Source organism: Electrophorus electricus, chromosome 6, assembly GCF_041902795.1.
Source record: "Electrophorus electricus isolate QZ-2024a chromosome 6, ASM4190279v1, whole genome shotgun sequence".
NCBI classification, from domain to species: Eukaryota; Metazoa; Chordata; class Actinopteri; order Gymnotiformes; family Gymnotidae; genus Electrophorus; species Electrophorus electricus.
The window spans coordinates 37,324,709-37,346,329 of record NC_137502.1 but is presented as its reverse complement, the minus strand read 5'-3'; the positions used below and the strand labels follow the sequence as shown (position 1 = coordinate 37,346,329).

Genomic DNA, 21,621 nt, shown 5'->3' with positions numbered 1-21,621 from the left:
TGTGTGTGTGTGTGTGTGTGTGTGTGCATGTGTGTATGTATTTATGTATGTGTGTGTATGTGTGTGTGTCTGTAAAACATAATCCACAGGTCTTACAATGAGAAGGGAGTGAATGTGCTTTTGTCTGTGTAGCTCAAACACAAGCTCGCGTGTGTGTCCGTGCGTGTGTGCGTGTGTGTGTGTGTGTGTGTGTGTGTGTGTGTGTGAAGGGGGAGACAGGATTAGCATTTGGACTACTGAAGGGACTATTTGTCGGGTCACATTACAGGTCCATATGTTAACTGTCAATTTCAAACTTTGATAAGGAGAGAGAGAAAGATGCAGAGAGGTGATGATGATGAGGATGAAGAAATGAACAGCACCAAGGAATACATGAAACAAGAACAGAACAAGTGCAAGATGGAGTATTATAATGGGCGAAAGTGGGAGAGAGAGAAAGGAGAGACAGGAGAGCGAGAGATAGGAGGGGAGAGAGGGGGGAGAGAGGGGAGATAGGAGGGGAGAGGAGCAGAGAGGAGAGGGGAGAGAGGGGAGATAGGAGGGGAGAGGAGCAGAGAGGAGAGGGGAGAGAGGGGAGATAGGAGGGGAGAGGAGCAGAGAGGAGGAGAGGGGAGGGGAGAGGAGGAGAGAGGAGGGGAGATAGGAGGGGAGAGGAGGGGAGAGGAGAGGGGAGAGGAGGGGAGAGGAGAGGAGAGGGGAGGGGAGAGGAGGGGAGATAGGAGGGGAGAGGAGCAGAGAGGAGGAGAGGGGAGGGGAAAGAGGAGGGGAGAGGAGCAGAGAGGATGAGAGAGGAGGGGAGAGAGGAGGAGAGGGGAGATAGGAGGGGAGAGGAGCAGAGAGGAGAGGGGAGAGAGGGGAGATAGGAGGGGAGAGGAGGAGAGGGGAGGGGAGAGGAGGAGAGAGGAGGGTAGATAGGAGGGGAGAGGAGAGGAGAGGGGAGAGGAGGGGAGAGGAGAGGAGAGGGGAGGGGAGAGGAGGGGAGATAGGAGGGGAGAGGAGCAGAGAGGAGGAGAGGGGAGGGGAAAGAGGAGGGGAGAGGAGCAGAGAGGATGAGAGAGGAGGGGAGAGAGGAGGAGAGAGGAGGGGAGGAGTGAGGGGTAGACAGAGGGGTTAATGTTCTTTGAATCTCTACATTTCTAGCAGTACTCAGTTTCCATGGTAACAATTAAAATAGGCCTCCCCGCACACAGTTGATGGACACAGACACACAGATTCTAAAGCTTACAGGGAGTGTTCACATACACACACACATACAGATTTTGAAGTGTACAGGAAGTGTTCACACACACACACACACACACACACACACACACAGAGATTTTGAAGTGTACAGGGAGTGTTCACACACACATGCAGGCATGGCCTTGAATAAAGCTTTATGTACCTAATCATTCTGCACATTTCTGAAAGAAACCTTATCTCACAATCTCTCTCTGTCACTCACACACACACACACACACACACATCTGTGCACAAGGAAATACACATACAGAGTATCACAGTACACCCCTATGTACACCTTTATTGGAGCTCCTAAATTATCATATTACATAAATTCAAAAGGTGCTGGTCTTACACACACATACACACATACACACACACACACACACATTCCACATCATACAAGTGTGGTGTTAGCTCTGTAAAATGTGCTGTGTTCTAATGGCTCTCTAATGGTGTTTTCTAGTCGCTGTAACCTGCGTTCCTACGTCACGCATGATCCTCAGTCCAGAAACACTAGTGTGTTTTTGGTGCCACGTTTCTCCAATATCTGTTCGTCTTTATTTGCGTTTCACTCTCCTTTGTCCTTAGCTTTGTTTGGCTTCTATTTTGTTGGGCGTTAATGAGTTAATGTTCTCTGTTCCTGATCAACTCTGTACTGGATTACTGGGCTGATGGATTCCAGGGACAACACGTGTTGGTGGAGCTCGCGGTGCCTACCTCCCCTCTGCCACTGCTCCACCTCAATAAATGAATGGAATTATGCTACAAAGAAAACTCTCATTTCCTGCCACAAAAATAAGTCTGTTAAATAACCTTCTTTTTCACAATCATTAAAGAAATTCTTTTTTCATGGACATTCCCTTACCATCAGAGCTAGATGACATGTTCCCCCCTTTTACAACCACAGCTTTTCTGAGACATTAAATAAATTTACGATCAGGCAGGCATCATCTACTCTGTGCTCTCCATGGTTTAACCCTAACCCTAACCCTTTAACCCTGACCCTAACCCTGACCCTAAACCTCTAACACTAACCCTCCATTATAAACCAGGGTAAAGGCAGTACTAAACCCCTCTAACCCTAACCCTCCATTATAAACCAGGGTAAAGGCTGGACTAAACCCCTCTAACCCTAACCCTCCATTATAAACCAGGGTAAAGGCTGGACTAAACCCCTCTAACCCTAACCCTCCATTATAAACCAGGGTAAAGGCAGTACTAAACCCCTCTAACCCTAACCCTCCATTATAAACCAGGGTAAAGGCAGGACTAAACCCCTCTAACCCTAACCCTCCATTATAAACCAGGGTAAAGGCAGGACTAAACCCCTCTAACCCTAACCCTCCATTATAAACCAGGGTAAAGGCAGTACTTCTCCATTACGTTAGAGAGAGTGTTTAACATATCTCCCAGTCTCATCATACATTAGAGAGTCTCAGCTCTGCATTTGTATTCTTGTTCTCTACTACCTTGTAAAGTAATGTTGGGTCTTGAAAGGTACTAAAATTAAATGTATTATTATTAATATTAATATTATTGTTATTATCATTATTACCAAGTGTTCTGTAAAGTTATTATCATTATTACCAAGTGTTCTGTAAAGTGGTTTCTCTGTCTTGTGTTATCCAATCTCTCCCTCTTGTGTTCTGTAAACTGCTATCTAGTCTCTATCTGTGCTGTTCTTTAAAGTTGAAAATGAAAAAAACATTTGTCTTATAACAAAATGCATAAATACACCATTTTATGCAGATCATGAAGTGTCGTGCTCCTGCAGATTCTAAATATTTTTAAAGCTCAAACACACACACACACACACACACGCACACACAAAGTTTGACCCTACAACACTGTGGAGGCAGGGCCAGCAATTTGCTGTTCTCAAGCAGCCAATCACGTGGCTGTAATTAGCATAGGCAGCAGCATATAGGTCCATGTGTTTACAGAGAGATGGAGAGGCATAATGGAGTCTATTTCAAGAGACGAGACATTTGGAGAGCATATTCCCCCCCCCCCCCCACTCTCTCTCTCTCTCTCTCTCTCTCTCTCTCTCTCTCTCTCTTTCTGTCTTTCCTCTTTTTCTCTACAATTCTTTCAAACATATTCATCACTATCCCTGCTTCCTGTGATACATTCTTTCGTGTGTGTGTGTTTGTGTCTGAGGGTTGTGAAAGGCCAGTAATCAGTGTAAATCTTCTTTAGTGACAGCATTAACAGGGTTAAGAGATTAGTCTTCTCTGATCTGCAACTCCACCCAGATCATCCAATACAGGTCTGTCTGGATTAGGACCATTCAGGTGTGTGTGTGTGTGTGTGTGTGTGTGTGTGTGTGTGTGTGTGTGTGTGTGTGTGTGTGTGTGTGTGTGTGTGTGTGTGTGTGTGTGTGTGTGTGTGTGTGTGTGTGTGTGTGTGTGTGAGTGAGAGAGAGAGAGAGAGAAATTGGTAAAAGGTGTATATTCTAAATATTATTATATCTAATGAAATCTAATTTCTTCAGCAGTCTTGGTCAAACACAGGTAACCTTTGATATCTGTTAACCGGTTACACCTCCAACTGTGTTAACCAGTTACACCTCCACCCCCAACTGTCTTTGCCCGTAACACCTCCACCTGTTAGCCAGTTACACCTCTCTCTGTGTTAGCTAGTTATGCCACCGCCCGTGTTAGCTAGTTACACCACTGCATGTGTTAGCCAGTTACACCTTCACCTGTTTTAGCTAGTTACACTGCCGCCTGTGTTATTCAGTTACACCCCCGCCCGTGTCAGCCAGTTACACCTCTGCCCATGTTATCCAGTTACACCTCCGCCCATGTTATCTAGTTACACCTCCACCCGTGTTATCCAGTTACACCTTCACCCATGTTATCCAGTTACACCTCCACCTGTGTTAGCAAATTAAATCTATGCATGTGTTAGCCAGGTATAGCACTATTTGTTAGCCAATTACACTGCCTGTCTACGGTAGCAGCTCTGTCTACACTACCAGTGTGTGTTAGTGAGTCAGACAATGCAGTGTTAGCCCTTACCCAGTGGTTCCCAAAATACACACACACATCAGTCATGACTGTCATCTCAGCATTAGCATCCCTCCACTTCCTCCACTTCCTGGCTCTGACAGAAACATGGATCACTCCTGAGAACTCTGCAACTCTGGCTGCCCTGTCCTCTGCCTTTTCATTTACGCATTCTCTGAGGCGTCTTGGCAGGGGAGATGGCACAGGTTTACTAATGTCTCGAGAGTGGCGTTTCACTCCACTTTCCTTCTCTACACTTTCCATTTCCTCTTTTGAATTTCATGCCATTACAGTGTCTTTCCCCACCAAACTTCTTATCATTGTCATTTACCACCCTCCAGGTTCCCTAGATCACTTCATTGATGAGCTCCACATCCTTCTGAGTCATTTCCCCACTGAAGGAAATCAACTCATTTTCCTTGGTGACTTCAACCTTCCATCAGACAAGCTGTATTCCTCTTGTATCCTTCCGCTGTTGACAGCATTTGACCTCACCCGCAACCACTCTTCTCCGACTCACAAAGCGGGCAATGTTCTGGACCTGATCTTCACCCATACCACCACAACACCGGACATCAGTCATCCCCCTCCACCTCTCGGGCCATCACTTTCTATCCTTCTCTCTCTCCCTTCTTCTATTTCCATCCAGTCCTCTCCAATATGTTCCTCCTTCCTCAGGAGAGAACCAAGGACTGCAGAGAGGTGGTGGAGGAAATCTCAGCTCATACAAGTCTCTCCTTTCCAAGTTCTCACTGGAAGTAACATCTGCAAAGTCATCCTACGAACCATCAGCATCTGATCCACGCAAGCTCTTCACTATTTTTTCTTCTCTCCTTAATCCTCCCCCTCCCCTCTTACTCTGGAGGATTTTATCACCTTCTTTGAGGAGAAGGTTGCAGCAATCCACCAGTCCTTTTCCTCTGTTCCCAGCCCTCCAACCAATGTGTATTTCCCAACATCCAACTCTTTGACTTCTTTTTCTCCTCTCTCCACAGATGAAATTCTTCAACTCCTGACTTCCAGCAATCCGACTACATGTCCGCTGGATCCAATTCCTTCTGCTCTGTTCCAGACAATCGCAAGAGATCTGCTTCCTTTCATCTGTCATCATCAACATCTCCTTATCTTCTGGATATGTGCTTACTGCATTCAAAACCACCAGGGTGGTACAAATCCTCAAGAAGGCCACACTTGACAGCTCCAGTGTTACTAACTACAGACCGGTAGTACTTCTGTCTTTCCTCTCAAAATCCCTTGAACGAGCAGTTTATAATCAATTGTCTCGTTTTTTCACCCAGAACCAGCTGCATGATCCCAATCATTCTGGCTATAAACCAGCACATTCTACAGAAACGGCCCTCATAGCGGTGACTGAGAAACTTCATGCCGCTTAAGCTGCCAAACAGTCATCTGTTTTGATTCTTCTAGACCTTTCAGCAGCCTCTGACACAGAGAACCACAACATTCGTCTCTCTGTTCTTTCCAGGCTTGGTGTGACCGGCTCTGCTTGGAGATGGTTTCAGTCCTATCTGGATGGATGGTACTATCAGGTGACATGGAGAGGATTCACATCCAAACCGTGTAGACTCTCCACTGGTGTTCCACAAAGCTCAGTATTGAGCCCCCTTCTCTTCTCTTTGTATACTCATTCTCTTGGTGATGTAATATCTTCTCATGGTTTCTCCTACCACTGCTATGCCAATGACACTCAATTATTTCTTTGTTTTCCACCCTCTGACACGCAGGTCTCCAGATGTATCTCGGCAAGCTTGACTGACATTGCATCATGGATGACAGCCCACCACTTGAAGCTCAACACCAGTAAAACTGAGCTTCTGTTCATCCCAGGTACTCCCAATCCTTACCATGACCTCACTGTTTCCTTTGAGAACTCCCTGGTATCACCATCCGAAGCTGCCCGTAGCCTGGGTGTAACTTTGGACAACCAGTTGTCGTTCTCAACTCATGTTTCTAATCTAACCCGGTCTTGCAGATTCCTCCGTTGTAACATACGAAGGATTTGACCCTTTCTTTCGCAGGAAGCTACCCAGGTGCTTGTGCAGTCTCTTGTAATCTCAAAGCTAGACTACTGCAACTCGCTACTTGCTGGTCTTCTTCTTAGGGCCATCAAACCTCTACAACTTGTCCAGAATGCAGCAGCACGACTGGTCTTCAATCTTCCGAAGTTCACACGTTACTCCACCGCTGCGCTCCTTTCACTGGCTCCCTGTAGCTGCACGCATCAGATTTAAAACTTTGATGCTTGCCTACAAATCCAAAAATGGACCAGCCCCTTCATAGATGAGGTCAATGGTCAAAGCCCAATCCATACCTCGAGTACTTCGAACCTCAATTACGGCTAGCCTTGAAATACCTTGCTTCAGGTCTCACGGACAACAAGCATCGAGACTATTTTCTGTCCTGGCTCCAAGATGGTGGAACGAACTCCCGCTTGCTGTCCGGACAACTGACACTGCTCCCTTATTGATTGACTAGTTTAACTCTTATTGTAGGGCACTGTTTATGTTTTTTTAACAAACTCTAGCACTTATTGTTTATAGCACTTATCATTGTTTAAGATATACCTTATGTATTTTGCACTTCTAGGTATCAACATTCATCCGTGCATTCTACAGTATTCTAGTTCATTGGTATGTTTAATTCTAACCTACTATACTGTACTTGGATATATTCTATGAGTAAATGACAAAGCACTTTTGTAAGTCGCTCTGGAAAGAACGTATGCTAAATGCCATAAATGTAAATGTAAACGGAACTGTCAACAGACATCACTAACACACACACACACAGAGGTATGAACCTGCCTACACGTCACACATTAATGCTCCATTTAACACGTGTCCATTTAACACATCCAATTAGATCAGGGTCACACAACCATGTCAAGAAAGAAAGAAACCAAAGTTTTAGTATTTGTTTGTGTGTGTGTGTGTGTGTGTGTGTGTGTGTGTGTGTGTGTGTGTGCGTGTGTGGGTGTGGGTGGGTGTGTGTGTGCTTGTCACTCTCTTCCCGTTTGTCTAACAGATTGATTTTTTTTTATGATCTGGTAAACCCACAGTCAAGTGCCCTTGCATGCATCTAAACACACACACAGATACACACACACTTCAGTACAGTATCTACTCTCGAAAAGCAATAAGGTGCTGGGAACAGTGTGTGTGGTGGGGACAGCAGTGTGTGCTATGGGGAGAGTGTGTGTGTTGTGGGGACAGTGTGTGTGTTGTAGTGGGTGGAATTTAATCGTTCACTCACAAGACATGAGTGCCCCTGTCTGATCTAACATGCTAACATACTAATATGCTGACATACTAATGTGCCAACATGCTAATACAATGCCAACCCAACACACCAAACTCAACAACCCCAACCCAACACAGTGTAGACTGGCAGGGCAGACTGGCAGGGCCCTCTGAGTGCTGTGTGAACACACTATTTATTTCATATGAGATCTGGTTATGTATGATACTACCAGACAGGGAACATATATATCACAGATAATATTACAACTCATTAGTTTCTCTGCTCTCAGTGCGTCCATCTACACTGGTGGAGATGCAATACTCTCTCCTGAAGACTCTGTGTGCCTCATCTCCCTTTAAATACATACATGAAAGGGCTGTATGCAGAGAGAAAAGCACACACCAGAACACACACACAGAATAATGCACTCCATGACATACACCCGCACGCATGCACACAAACACATGCCCGAACACTCAAACAGAATAACACACTCCATAACATACACCCGCACGCATGCACACATACACCTGCACACAAACACATCCCCGAACACTCAAACACACACACAGAATAACACACTCCATGACTTACACCCGCACGCATACACCTGCACACAAACACATCCCCGAACACTCAAACACACACACAGAATAACACACTCCATGACATACACCCGCACGCATGCACACATACACCTGCACACAAACACATCCCCGAACACTCAAACACACACACAGAATAACACACTCCATGACATACACCCGCACACATGCACACATACACCTGCACACAAACACATGCCCGAACACTCAAACAGAATAACACACTCCATGACATACACCCGCATGCATGCACACATACACCTGCACACAAACACATCCCCGAACACTCAAACACACACACAGAATAACACACTCCATGACATACACCCGCACGCATGCACACATACACCTGCACACAAACACATCCCCGAACACTCAAACACACACACACAGAATAACACACTCCATGACATACACCCGCACGCATGCACACATACACCTGCACACAAGCACATCCCCGAACACTCAAACACACACACAGAATAACACACTCCATGACATACACCCGCACACATGCACACATACACCTGCACACAAACACATGTCCAAACACTCAAACACACACACATTTGTATGCAAGGAGAGACGCTTTAATGGAGGTCTCTAAGAAAACTATCCAATTTACCCATGTTTTTCCAGATGAAAGGGTTATGGTTAGGCATTGCTGTGTGACAAAGAAACTTTGTGTGTAGTGTGTCTCCTCTGCATGTAGTGTATGTCCTCTGCGTGTAGTGTATGTCCTCTGTGTGTAGTGTGTGTCCTCTGTGTGTAATGTGTCTCCTCTGTGTGTAGTGTGTGTCCTCTGTGTGTAGTGTGTGTCCTCTGTGTGTAATGTGTCTCCTCTGTGTGTAGTGTGTGTCCTCTGTATGTTGCTGTGTGTGAGATATGAGTGTCCATGCTGGAACTTCAGTGTATGTTCCACCCAATGTAAACAACCCGGCACTGTGACATAGTCGGTAGGATCAGTGCGGTTTAGCCGTACGTTTCAACCATCTGACTCTGAACAAGGGCCTCATTTATGTGAGAGGCTGCTTTCAGATGGGAGAGCAGTTTTCACAAGGTCTGTTAGCAAACTGTGCAAGCAGTGTAGAGATACATATTAATTGTCTGAATTAATCAGACAATTGGAAGATATTTTTAATAACAAATGCAAGCAAAATGTGGTACTGTGTGTGTGTGTGTGTAGTATTGTACAGCCCAGTGCGTGTGTGCAGGATGAGGTGATGTAAACATTTCATTATCTCTGATTGGCATTTCACAGGCCTGATGTCACCTACACCAAAGTTAGCCCCGCCCAACTCAAATCCAGCAGAACAAAATGAAAAATAATGTGAAAAAAGATAAACACCTTTCTTTGTCCCTTCATTATAAATTACTCACAAAAGCAATACATATTAATTCAAAGACCATCACAATCCGTACACAGGGACATTTATCTACATGCAAATGCCCTACGTTTACAACCTCACAGCCATCACTCTCTCTCTCTCTCTCTCTCTCTCTCTCTCTGTCTTTCTCTCTCTCACACACACACACACACACACACACACACACACACACACACACACACAGAGACTCCTTCTGTCTATGTTTCATGTCTGACATGAAGTGAGAGCAACAGTAGTTATCAGGGACAGAGAGTACAGACAAGAATCATAATGACAGAGGAACACAAGAGGAGAGAGAGAGAGATAGAGAGAGAGAGAGAGGGAGGAGAGGAGGAGGGAGGAGAGAGAGGAGGAGAGAGAGAGAGAGGGAGAGAGAGAGAGAGGAGAGAGAGAAGGTGGAGAGAGAGGAGAGAGCGAGGAGAGAGGAGAGAGAGAGAGGAGAGAGAGAGAGAGGGAGAGAGAGAGAGAGAGAGAGAGAGGAGAGAGGAGAGGGAGGAGAGGAGAGAGAGAGAGAGAGAGAGAGAGAGAGAGAGAGAGGAGAGAGAGAGAGATGGAGAGAGAGATGGGAGCGAGGAGAGAGAGAGGAGAGAGAGATGAGAGAGAGATGGAGAGAGAGAGAGAGGAGGGGAGAGAGAGAGAGAGAGAGAAGGAGAGAGAGAGAGAGAAGAGAGAGAGAGAGAGAGAGAGAGAGAGAGAGAGAGAGAGAGCACAGCATTCTGCTGATCAGACCACCTGAGATCTATACCTAAGTTTAAGGCCTGTCATGACCTCACACCATACAGTGATGCCATTGTTAGTTACCACAATTATTTTTGCATTTATAAATTCACAATTTTATATAATTTAGCATTTATATGTTTATTAATACCATAACACATCCATATTAACACTTTAATACAATTTTAATAATAGTTTAACACATCCTTATTAATACTTTAACACACATACATTTAGACAAAAAGCCAGAAAGGCAAAACTATCCCTTTTAACAAAACCTTTAACTGCCTGATCAATATTTTGCAAAGACATGCTAATGAATGCAATAATCAGTGAACTATCAAATGTATGATTAAATAGTGCACACACACACACAAGTTGTGCCTATCCATCACTTTCACACACACACACACACACACACACGCACACGCACAGTACACAAACAAGACAGACACACACACACACACACACAGACACACACATACACACGGACAAATATAGATGCACAAACTCTCACACTCAGACACACATACAAAGACACACACGTGCGCAGTCTCACACACATATACGCATGCGCTCACATACTTTATGTGTTATGACTTAATATGTTGTAAAAAGTTACAGAGCGAGAGAGTGAGCACAAGAGAGAAGGAGAGTGAGAGAGCATGAGAGAGAGAGACAGAGAGAGAGTGTGTGTCACATCTTACCTTGTGTACTTCCAACCACACTCCCCTCCCTGCATCTCAGGAGTAGCATGGTGGTGGGCTCTGACAAGACACTCCCCCTCTCATATCCTCACACACACCCACACACACACACACACTTCTGCAGCGCATGCATGCGCACACGCACACACACACACACACACACACACACACACACACACACACAAACAAATACCAGCAAGGATTTAGATATTAGATATTTAGATTTCATATTGTTCAACAAATAAGAAAAATTTTGTATGACACAAAAACGGTAAATATACTGTGCTGTATAACACTCTAATACACTGGGGTTTATAATGCTAATACCCTGGGGGTTTTAAGGCTAATACACTGAGGTTTATAATGCTAATACACTGGGGTTTATAAGGCTAATACCCTGGGGGTTTTATGGCTAATACCCTGGGGGGTTTAAGGCTAATACACTGGGGTTTATAATGCTAATACCCTTGGGGTTTTAAGGCTAATACACTGAGGTTTATAATGCTAGTACACTGAAGTTTATAATGCTAATACGTGTTTATAATGCTAATATACTGGGATATTTTTTGCTAATACCCTGAGGTTTATAAGGCCAATATATTGAAATTTATATAAGGCTAATACAATGTGGTTTTTAAAGCTAATACAGTGAAATTTGTAAGGCTAATACACTAGGATTAATAACACTAATTAACTGAACTTTATAAGGCTAAGACACTGGGGTTTATAATGCTAATTCAAGGGTTCATCTGGGGTTTTTAACACTAATACACTGACGTGTATAGCACAGGTTTAAAACGCTAATACACTGGGGTATATAATGTTTATACGCTAAAGTTTAAAAGGCTAATACACTGAAGTTTATATAAGGCTAATACAATGGTTTTTTTTAAGGCTAATTCACTAAACTATCAGTCTAATACACTGGTGTTTATAAGGCTAACACACTGAAGTTTAAAATGCTAACACACTGGGGAATATAATGCTAATACACTGAGGTATATAATGCTAATATACTGGAGACTATAACAGTAATTCTCTGAACTTTATAAAGCTAATACACAGGTATACATCAGTAATATACTGAGGTTTATAAAAACACTGGGGTTTAAGGGTTGGCACTAGGCCGAGGCACCCTCCGGCCACCAGAGGGAGGCCTCGAGTCAGGTACACCACTAATCAGGCTTGATGCCCAACAGCTGGGCTAGGCCTATATAAGCCCAGTGACCCAGTGCTGGGTCTTTGCTAAAGTGTTGAGCCAAGCTCCTAGCCGGTAACTCTGGGTATTGAGGTTTGTGAGCCCTCGTGCTACACCTCACTTCTGCTCTGCAAGGGTGTCTGTTTCTACATGTCCCCTTCCCTCTCCAGTTTTCCCCCTCAAATCTCTCTCTCTCTCTAGGCTTCCCTTAGCTGTTACAGTTCCTCCCTGTTTTCTGGTTTTGTTTGGGAAGTTGTAGTTTGCTTTTCCTCAGTGCATCGGGGATGCTATTGTTTCCATGGAGTCCTTGGTTCTCCCTTTTCCCATGGCGTGGTTTTTCATTTTTCCTCTCGTTTTGTCGTCCTCCATTCCTTTGAAGGGCAATATACGCGCAGGTAGTTTTATAGCTGCCGCAGTCTAGTGGGTGTTTGTTTACCTTGCAACAAAGCGGCTGGAGTTCAACTCCCTCACCTTTGGATATTTACTTTTCTTGTTTTACCTGTTCTACAATCTAACCATTTCGCACACAGGCCCACTATTATTAGAGCATGGTTGCTCACCCAGTAGGCTGTTGGTGTCATCACCAATCTGGGTTTGAGCCCCCTTAGGTGGGGTTTATAATGCTAATACACTGGGTGTACTTTATTTTTTCTTCTGGGTGGATAAGGTAGGCTCTGAGTGTACTTACTTTTGCCTTAGATTCTGTTCAATTCAAGGCTTCTTGTCTGAACCTACTTGCTTGTTTGCTGTTAGGTGTTTTTGCACTTCTAGGCATCAGCAGTGATCCCTGTATTTCAACTATATTCTAACCTACTGTACTAGGATGTATTCTATTTGTGAATTACAAAGCAATTTTTTAGTCACTCTGGATAAGATCATCTGCTAAATTTCGCAAATGTAAATGGGTAAATAACACTAATACATTGGGGTTTATGAGGCAAATACATTGGGGTACATAATGCTAAGATATTTAGCATTTTTATAATACTAATACCCTGGGGTTTGTAAAGCCTTTACACTGAGGTTTATAAGGTTAACACATTGAGGTTTATAAGGGTAAAACATTAGGGTTTCAAGTTTCAAGTTTTAACACTATTTACATTTAACACTAATTTAACACTAATACATTAAGGGTTATGAGGCTAATACACTGAGATTTATAATACACTGGGCTATGTATTGCTAATGCACTGTGGTTCCTTCCCTAACTGAGCTGTTCAAAAAGGTAATAATATCGATAAATTGCTGTTAACAATATAGATAAATTACTGTTGCGCACTTTTGTAAATTAGCTGCCACAGGTAAGTTGGCTAGCTAGCTAACCATTTGGAGAATAGTCTTAAAGAGGAGTTACAAAATATTACATTTATTATTTAATTAGTATATGATCTATGAAGTATTCCCTCCAGTGATTATTGTTAACAATAGATAAAGAATTTTCAGTAAAAAAAATGTCACTAAATAAATTCAGTTACCTCCCCAAGCTGACAGTAGAGACAAAGCAGCACGTGAAAGAATTTCAGGGTTCTGGAGGGAAAGAGTTTCATGAACCCCGTTTGACCCGCGTGCTGTTTTCTGCTGGCTGAGCTGTTTGGTGGATCTACAGGAAGACATGAAGCACACAGAGATTAAAGGCCACTGGGGAGGCAAAACACTCAAAATAATAAAATACCACAAACACAAGAGTACCCCTGCAAATGAGAAAATACCACAAACATGAGGGCACCCCTGCAAATGAGAAAATACCACAAACATAGACTGTTTTCAAGCCTAATTCAACCATATAAATTAGAGGTGTGTGTGTGTGTGTGTGTGTGTGTGTGTGTGTGTGTGTGTGTGTGTGTGTGTGTGTGTGAAAGCTGTCCATGTGTAAACATCTGTTTGGAAGTAAAGTTTTGTTTGTGTGTCTTTCTTTTGCTGATTGGAAAGAATGATAGTTGCTTATTGGATATGTGAAAACAGATTCGGTAGCCTATGTAAAGGCTATCGAGAGTCAGTTCACATTTGCATGATATGCAATCTACTCACATAAAGTGCAATAAATTACTTTAAATTATGCAGCTCTGCATAATCTCAGTGAAATGCTCATTTGTATACCAATACTCTATGCAAAGGAATTGCTCATGGTAGGTTATTGGAAGCCAAGATTTAGGTAAATAAATAATGAACTATATATGATGATTAATAATTGACAATGTCTCCAAGTCAGTAGATTGCATTGCCTGAGCTTTATGTATTTGTATTCCTCTCCAAAACTCTGTAGTTGTAATTAAACATAGCGAGTGAGAGAAGCAGTATGTTCTGTCATTTTCTGGGGCAGTTGTGCACCCTGTACAGTATATCTCGCTGCTGAGTGCTGGTAAAAGCCCCAGGACTGGGGCAGTTGTGCACCCTGTTGTCATGAGTCCCTCCCAGCTTCCATGTTCCAAGGTTTCCCTGTCTTGTGCGTTTTGTTTCTAGTCCTTAGTTTCGTTTTCTCCACCCCTCGTTTGGTTTTACACGCCCATCGTTGCTTACACCTGTTCCTTGTTTCTAGTCTTGTTAAGTACATGTTCATTGTTTGGATGTATGTTTTGAAGGTTTTGCAAGACCGTATCTGTATGCCCATAAGTAGGTCCTAGCCTGCTTCCCCTGTTTGCTTTTGTGTGTTTTTGGTTTGTCATGTATTCTCAGAACCTCTCTGTTGGCTCTATAACTCTGGACTACCCTAACGACTCTGACTCTGGATTGGCCCCTAATAAATCTTGCACTATATTGGACTGTTTGCATTTGTGTAGCATGTTGTCTGTTGCACTGTTGTTTTTATGTTGCAACCATGGTTCTGGAGGAACATTGTCTCGTTTTTGTTGTGTACTTGTATATAGCTGAAATTTGAACTTGAACTCTTCTCTGCATATGCGTTTGCCCGGGGGCAGTTGTGCAGCCTGTACAGTACAGCTCGGTGCTGAGTGCTGGCAAAAGCCCCAGGACTGGGGCAGTTGCCAAGGCTAGGGTATGAGGGTGGATGAATTATAATGATTTAACCAGTAGTGAAATCTTAGTGTTTTCTGGTGTAGTTGTGCGTTGGGCTGGGTTATAAGGGTAGATGAATGAATGCATGGAGAGTGTATGGCAGTGGTAGCTCAGTGATTAAAGTTGTAATTACTCAGGTTATATAAAAGCATCAGCTAAATCCCATAAAATGTATGGAACACTGGAAGGATGCCACTGTCACCATGAGATCCTAACCCCAACATCCCTAACCATACCCATAACATCTCTAACCCTAGCCCTAACATCCCTAATCCTAACCCTAACATCTCTAACCCTAAACCTAACATCCCTAACCATACCCATAATATCGCTAACCCTAACATCTCTAACCCTAACATCCCTAATTCTAACCCTAACATCTCTAACCCTAACATCCCTAACCATACCCATAACATCTCTAACCCTAGCCCTAACATCCCTAATTCTAAACCTAACATCTCTAACCCTAACCCCAACATCCCTAACCATACCCATAATATCGCTAACCCTAACATCTCTAACCCTAACATCCTTAATCCTAACCCTAACATCCCTAACCATACCCATAACATCTCTAACCCTAGCCCTAACATCCCTAATCCTAAACCTAACATCTCTAACCCTAACCCCAACATCCCTAACCATACCCATAATATCTCTAACCCTAACATCCCTAATCCTAACCCTAACATCTCTAACCATACCCATAACATCTCTAACCCTAACCCTAACATCGCTAACCATACCCATAACATCTCTAACCCTAACATCTCTAACCCTAACCCTAACATCCCTAACCCTAACCCTAACATCCCTAACCATACCCATAATATCGCTAACCCTAACATCTCTAACCCTAACATCCCTAACCATACCCATAATATCTCTAACCCTAACCCTAACATCTCTAACCCTAACATCCCTAACCATACCCATATCTCTAACCCTAACCCTAACATCTCTAACCCTAACATCCCTAACCATACCCATAATATCTCTAACCCTAACATCTCTAACCCTAACCATACGCATAATATCTCTAACCCTAACCATACGCATAATATCTCTAACCCTAACCTTAACATCCCTAATCCTAAACCTAACATCTCTAACCATAGTTATAGTGTGTAAAGTCTCACAGGGTGTGTAGAGTGTGGCTGCGTGTGTAGAGTCTGATAGGATGTGTAGAGTGGTAACGTGTGTAGAGTCTGATTGGCTGACAGATCAGATCTCTCCTGCAGCGATGCATGGTGAACATTACATCACTGTCTTCTGTTGTTCTAGTCTTTCCTTCAGTCTGGCCTCTCAGTCTCTTCTCTCTTTCTATTCTGTCTCATTCTCATTCTTTCTCTCTTTTCTTTCTCCCACCCTCAGTCTCTTACTCCCTCCCACACACACTCTCTCTCCCTCTCTCTCTGGCTCTTGAGTTTGCAGGTGAGGTGTGGAGTGTGTCTGGCAGGTCTGAGTGGTGTTAATGTGATACAGTCCCTGCTGAGGACTGAAATACACACAGCAGACACCACTAGGGGGCACTAGTTTCAGAATGATGTTTCTAAGATGGACCCATTTTTCAATGCTAATTTAACAGGCTATTATGTACTAGATTCATCATTGTTTGGCTATGGATGCAGCCTCATAAATGTTCTATTCCAGTGTTCTAATCTGTTCTAATCCAGTGTTCTAATCTGTTCTAATACAGTGTTCTAATCTGTTTTAATTCAGTGATCTAAGATCTGTTCTAATTCATAGGGATTTTGCGAAAACACTAATTTATAATGTGCAGCTTGTCTTCATTATCCAGCAAGTGAGATTAGCTACAAAGAAACAGGACAAATCAACAGAACTAATTAACAATACCAATCAACAGACTTAATTATCAAGGCTAATTGTCCATAATAGAGCTACAATTAGATATAATATATATTATTAGTTATATGAGAAAATGAAAACTGTCAGGATGCTCCTAAATGATTGATGAATCAGGCATGAGAGTGTTTACTGTGCTTAGTCTGCGAGTTCTTGTACACACTTAGTATATGTATGGTATTTGTCCTGGGTTCAGTGTATGCCCACCTGCATTCAGTGTATGCTAAACTTGGTCCAGAGCAGAGGGCTAGATGAATATAATGGAGATTGCACTGTGCCAGTGTAAAAGCACACACTGTATCTACACTGTACCAGTGTAAAAGTACACACTGTGTCTGCACTGTGTCAGTGTGAGAACACACACTGTGTCTGTACTGTGTCAGGGTGAGAACATACACTGTGTCTGCCTTGTACCAGTGTAAAAGCACACACTGTATCTGTACTGTGTCGAGGTGAGAACACACACTGTATCTGTACTGTGTCTGGGTGAGAACACACTGTATCTGTATTGTGTCGGGGTGAGAACACACACTGTATCTGTACTGTATCTGAGTGAGAACACACTGTATCTGTACTGTGTCGATGTGAGAACACACACTGTATCTGTACTGTGTCTGGGTGAGAACACACACTATAGCTGCAGCTCAGAAAGCTGTGTGAGTAGATTACAGATGGGACAGCAGTAATCTCTAATTACTGAAATCAATTTAAGAACAGTGACTGGTTCCACAACTGTAGATATATTAATACCTGAATATTGTGTACAATTTTTTATTAAGACATCTGTCTGTGTGTGTGTGTGTGTGTGTGTGTGTGTGTGTGTGTGTGTGTGTGTGTGTGTGTGTGTGTGTGCCTGCATGTGTCCAGCATTTCAGTGGTAAATTGGGTTATGTGGAGAGATGTTGAGTGTGTGTAGGCCAGCTTTGATATATATTTAGTTCCTGAGTACGTGGGGTGAAGCACAGTGAAGCACAGTGGTGTGTGTGTGTGTGTGTGTGTGTGTGTGTGTGTGTGTGTGTGTGTGTGTGTGTGTGTGTGTGTGTGTGTTTGGGTGGGGGGGCCCATTTGGGTTGGCCTAGTTTCCTTAACTAGAGCCATGTCATGTGCTGCTACCTGACCTAGCCACTAACAAGGTGTGTGTGTGTGTGTGTGTGTGTGTGTGTGTGTGTGTGTGTGTGTGTGTGTGTGTGTGTTTGTGTACACACACCAGAGACAAGTTCCTCCTGTATTCTGCACGGAATCATACAGTGTATTCTGTACACAGTCATACAGTGAGCTGTGTCACTCCCACACACACTCAATAACTCAGGGTTGAGTCGCAACCTGATGGGATTTCCTGTCAGATATTATAAATCAACACCACACACACAAATACTGTCAGCATCAAACAAAAGCTGACAGCATCACACAAATACTGTCATCATCACACACACAACTACTGTCAGCATCACACACAACTACTGTCAGCATCACATACACAAATACTGTCAGCATCACACACACAAATACCGTCAGTGTCATATACACAAATACCGTCAGTGTCACATACACAAATACCGTCAGTGTCACACATATACTGTCATCATCTTACACTCAAGTAGTATTTTTCAGAACCATTCTAATGTACAGAGAATAGCTTTGTGGGTATTGGAGACTTTTTTGGCAGGCCCGAGGATTCTGGGTAAATGTGTAAGTGATTTCATCTTAATATTGTTACCTGGCATATTGACCTCATGCACGCACACACACACACACACAAAAGCACACACACTTACACACACACACAATATAAATCTAGCCAAACTATTTGTAAGAACTCAGAGAAAAGAGAATATTTTCTTTAATTTAGAGCACAGAGAACTGTTAACAATTCATAACAGATGTTCTATAAATAAGGATTTAATCCTTATTGTTGGTAATCCTAACATACCTGATCAACCTACAAACCGTTTTGACAAATCTGTGGGCATGCACATGCATGTAGCGCTATAATGTTCATGTGTAAGCTGTATCTCACTGGTTGGAGAGCTCCACTCACCTCTACTGCCAATGTAGGTGACAGTTCATCAATGGAAAGACGAACAGACCCATCAGCCCAAATAGCAGTCCAGGCTTACAAAGAGTTTCAAACCAGCTGCAGTCTAAAACAGAGGAGTTGGAGCGCTGGTGAGTGCTGGTGAGCACAACCAGAGAAAAGGTTGCAGTTTAGTGTCTCGTCCAGACAGCTTCCACAGCAGGAGAGCAAGGCCAAGACTGCACCTGCTGTCTGTGTGCTATGTGTCCAGAGGGAGGCAGCTCCGGAGTGAGAGAGACCTGTACACACCCGCACACACCCGCACACAGCCGAGTCTACTGAGCTGCTCCACTTAACAAGCAGTATATCTACCTACTGCTGTGTATGAGTCACACACACACACACACACACACACACAGACACACACACACACACACACACACACACACAGAGCTCTTGCCCATGTTTTTGGCTGGATCTCTGTTATCAGGTTTCTCTTGTTAGAAAACCATCCTGACTGCCTGTCTTTCTATATGCTGCATAAAATTAATTGCATGCCCCCTTTAATCACATGTTAATCTTCCCTAGAGTCATGTACACACACACCCATACAAAAAGTCAAACTCTCACCTACTGAAACTAAAGTATATAGGGGTTTGTGTTGAGAGTGAGACCAGAGCAGAGAAACGTGAATATCTCTTCTGATCACACTCACACGGCTGAAGTGGTTGGGGAGAGAGGAAACAGAGGGGGGAGAGAAGATGACATTGAATGGTCAGAGAGAGAGACAGACAGAGAGAGAGAATGTTTGAAAAACAAATCATTAAAAACCCACATAAAGAACTATACTGAATAACTACATTATTCCTTCACTCTGTGTGTGTGTGTGTGTGTGTGTGTGTGTGTGTGTGTGTGTGTGTGTGTGTGTGTGTGTGTGTGTGTGTGTGTGTGTGTGTGAGTGTCAGAGCGTAGGTGTGAAGAACACACAGCGAGTGAGACCAGATGACAGACCACTAAAATGGAGAAGGGTGAGTTTTAGAACTGAAGCAGGAATTATGGCAGATGGGTTACAGAGTGAAGCACACAGCTACCACTGAACTCTTCTCTCTCTCTTTCTCACACAAACACACACACACACGCACAGACACCATATCGCCAGATCTGTCTATTACACAAACACATAACAACATGTGATCTAGATTAAGATACATGATAGACAGACCAGGACAGGAACTTACTTTTTCTTACACACACACACACACACACACACACACACACACACACACACACACACAGAAGGAGGTGACAATGTGATTGTGAGTGAAATGACTGTAGCAACAGAGGAAGCACAGAGGCCAGATGGGCTTTACATAAAGAGCAGCACACACATGCTCATACACAGATCACTCAGTGAGATGATCTCTTTTAATGTGACTGCATACATGTGTTACTGTGTGGGACCAGAACACACCCACACCCACACACATTCAAACCCCCACACACATCAAGACACACACACAGAAACACTGATCTACCTACCTATCAATACAACCGAGTTCCAAATCAGAGAGGTGGAGGGAGGGAGGAGAGAAGAGAGCGAGTCAGGCTAGATGCTAACGCCAGAGGAACGTAGATACCGTGAAAGTTACAAAGAACGAGGGAGGGAGGAGAGAAGAGAGGGATGGAGAGAGGGTCAGGCCATGAGGAAGAAAGGAAAATAAATTATTATGGGAAGATGGAGGAATAGGGAAAAGAAAAAAGATATGGAAGCTTCTTTGCTTTGTGTGTTTGTCTGGTTCATAGACAGAAGAAATTGTAGATGATGTAAATGGAGAAATAGATGGTGAGACAGAGGAGTGAGAGAGCGATGCGATGGAACGACAGAGCACCTCCCAGCACTCCCATCAGGAAGAAGAAGAACAAAAAGCGAAAGAGAAAAGCGAATACTCCGGCTGCTTCCGTTGTAAAGGCTCCAGAGGGGGAGGTGTCAGTCCAGTCCCCTTAGCTTCTCTGCTAGTGTCCTCCTCAGCGCCTCCACATAAACACACCTGCTTTCATTCCCACTCACCCACACACACACACACGCACACGCATGGGGGGCTGAGCTCCTGCTCTGCTGGATAACACACCATGCACACACACACACACACACACACACGCACACACACACACACACCACTGTCTTGCTGTGTGCTGTGCCTTCGTATTGCTACCTGTTTAAACACTGACTAACACACACACACACACACAGCACCCTTGCCTTCTGGCTGAGAACGAACAGTAATGCTGCTCACTCGCTCGCTCTCTCTCACTCGCTCTCTCTCTCTCTCTCTCTCTCTCTCTCCAGAGGATGTGGGGAGCGATGGAGGGTTTGTTCCTGCAGGGCATTAGTATGCAGTGGGAGAAAAGGGGTAAGAGAGTGGAGGAGTGAGGATGAAGGGAACCTAGCAAAGGAGACTGGCGCCCTCTGCTGTCAAAGGAGTGTTAGTGTCACTTGTGTAGAGCATTAATTGTCATATAGTCACTTCACACACATTCTGCTCTTCATCTTCCTTGCACTCATGCAAAGTCAAGAGTAGAATCAGGGGGGTCAAGGGTCAGGGTGAGGTCAGGATCAG

At 43.7% G+C, this 21,621-nt stretch overlaps 1 protein-coding gene across 3 annotated transcripts in view; it reads right to left on the bottom strand.

Moving 5' to 3' along the window:
- Positions 1 to 21,287, bottom strand: part of grin2ba (glutamate receptor, ionotropic, N-methyl D-aspartate 2B, genome duplicate a) — an 89,226-nt gene extending 67,939 nt beyond the window's left edge. Inside the window, exons 1-4 of one of the 3 annotated variants that reach the window (XM_035525232.2) lie at positions 20,893 to 21,287; positions 19,028 to 19,130; positions 13,587 to 13,711; positions 10,914 to 11,031 (exon numbers count right to left, since the gene is read on the bottom strand). The gene's annotated coding sequence lies outside the window, so the exon portion shown is untranslated. The other 2 variants (XM_035525233.2, XM_081716776.1) reach the window with 2 other exon arrangements.
- Between the last annotated feature and the right edge of the window lie 334 nt (positions 21,288 to 21,621).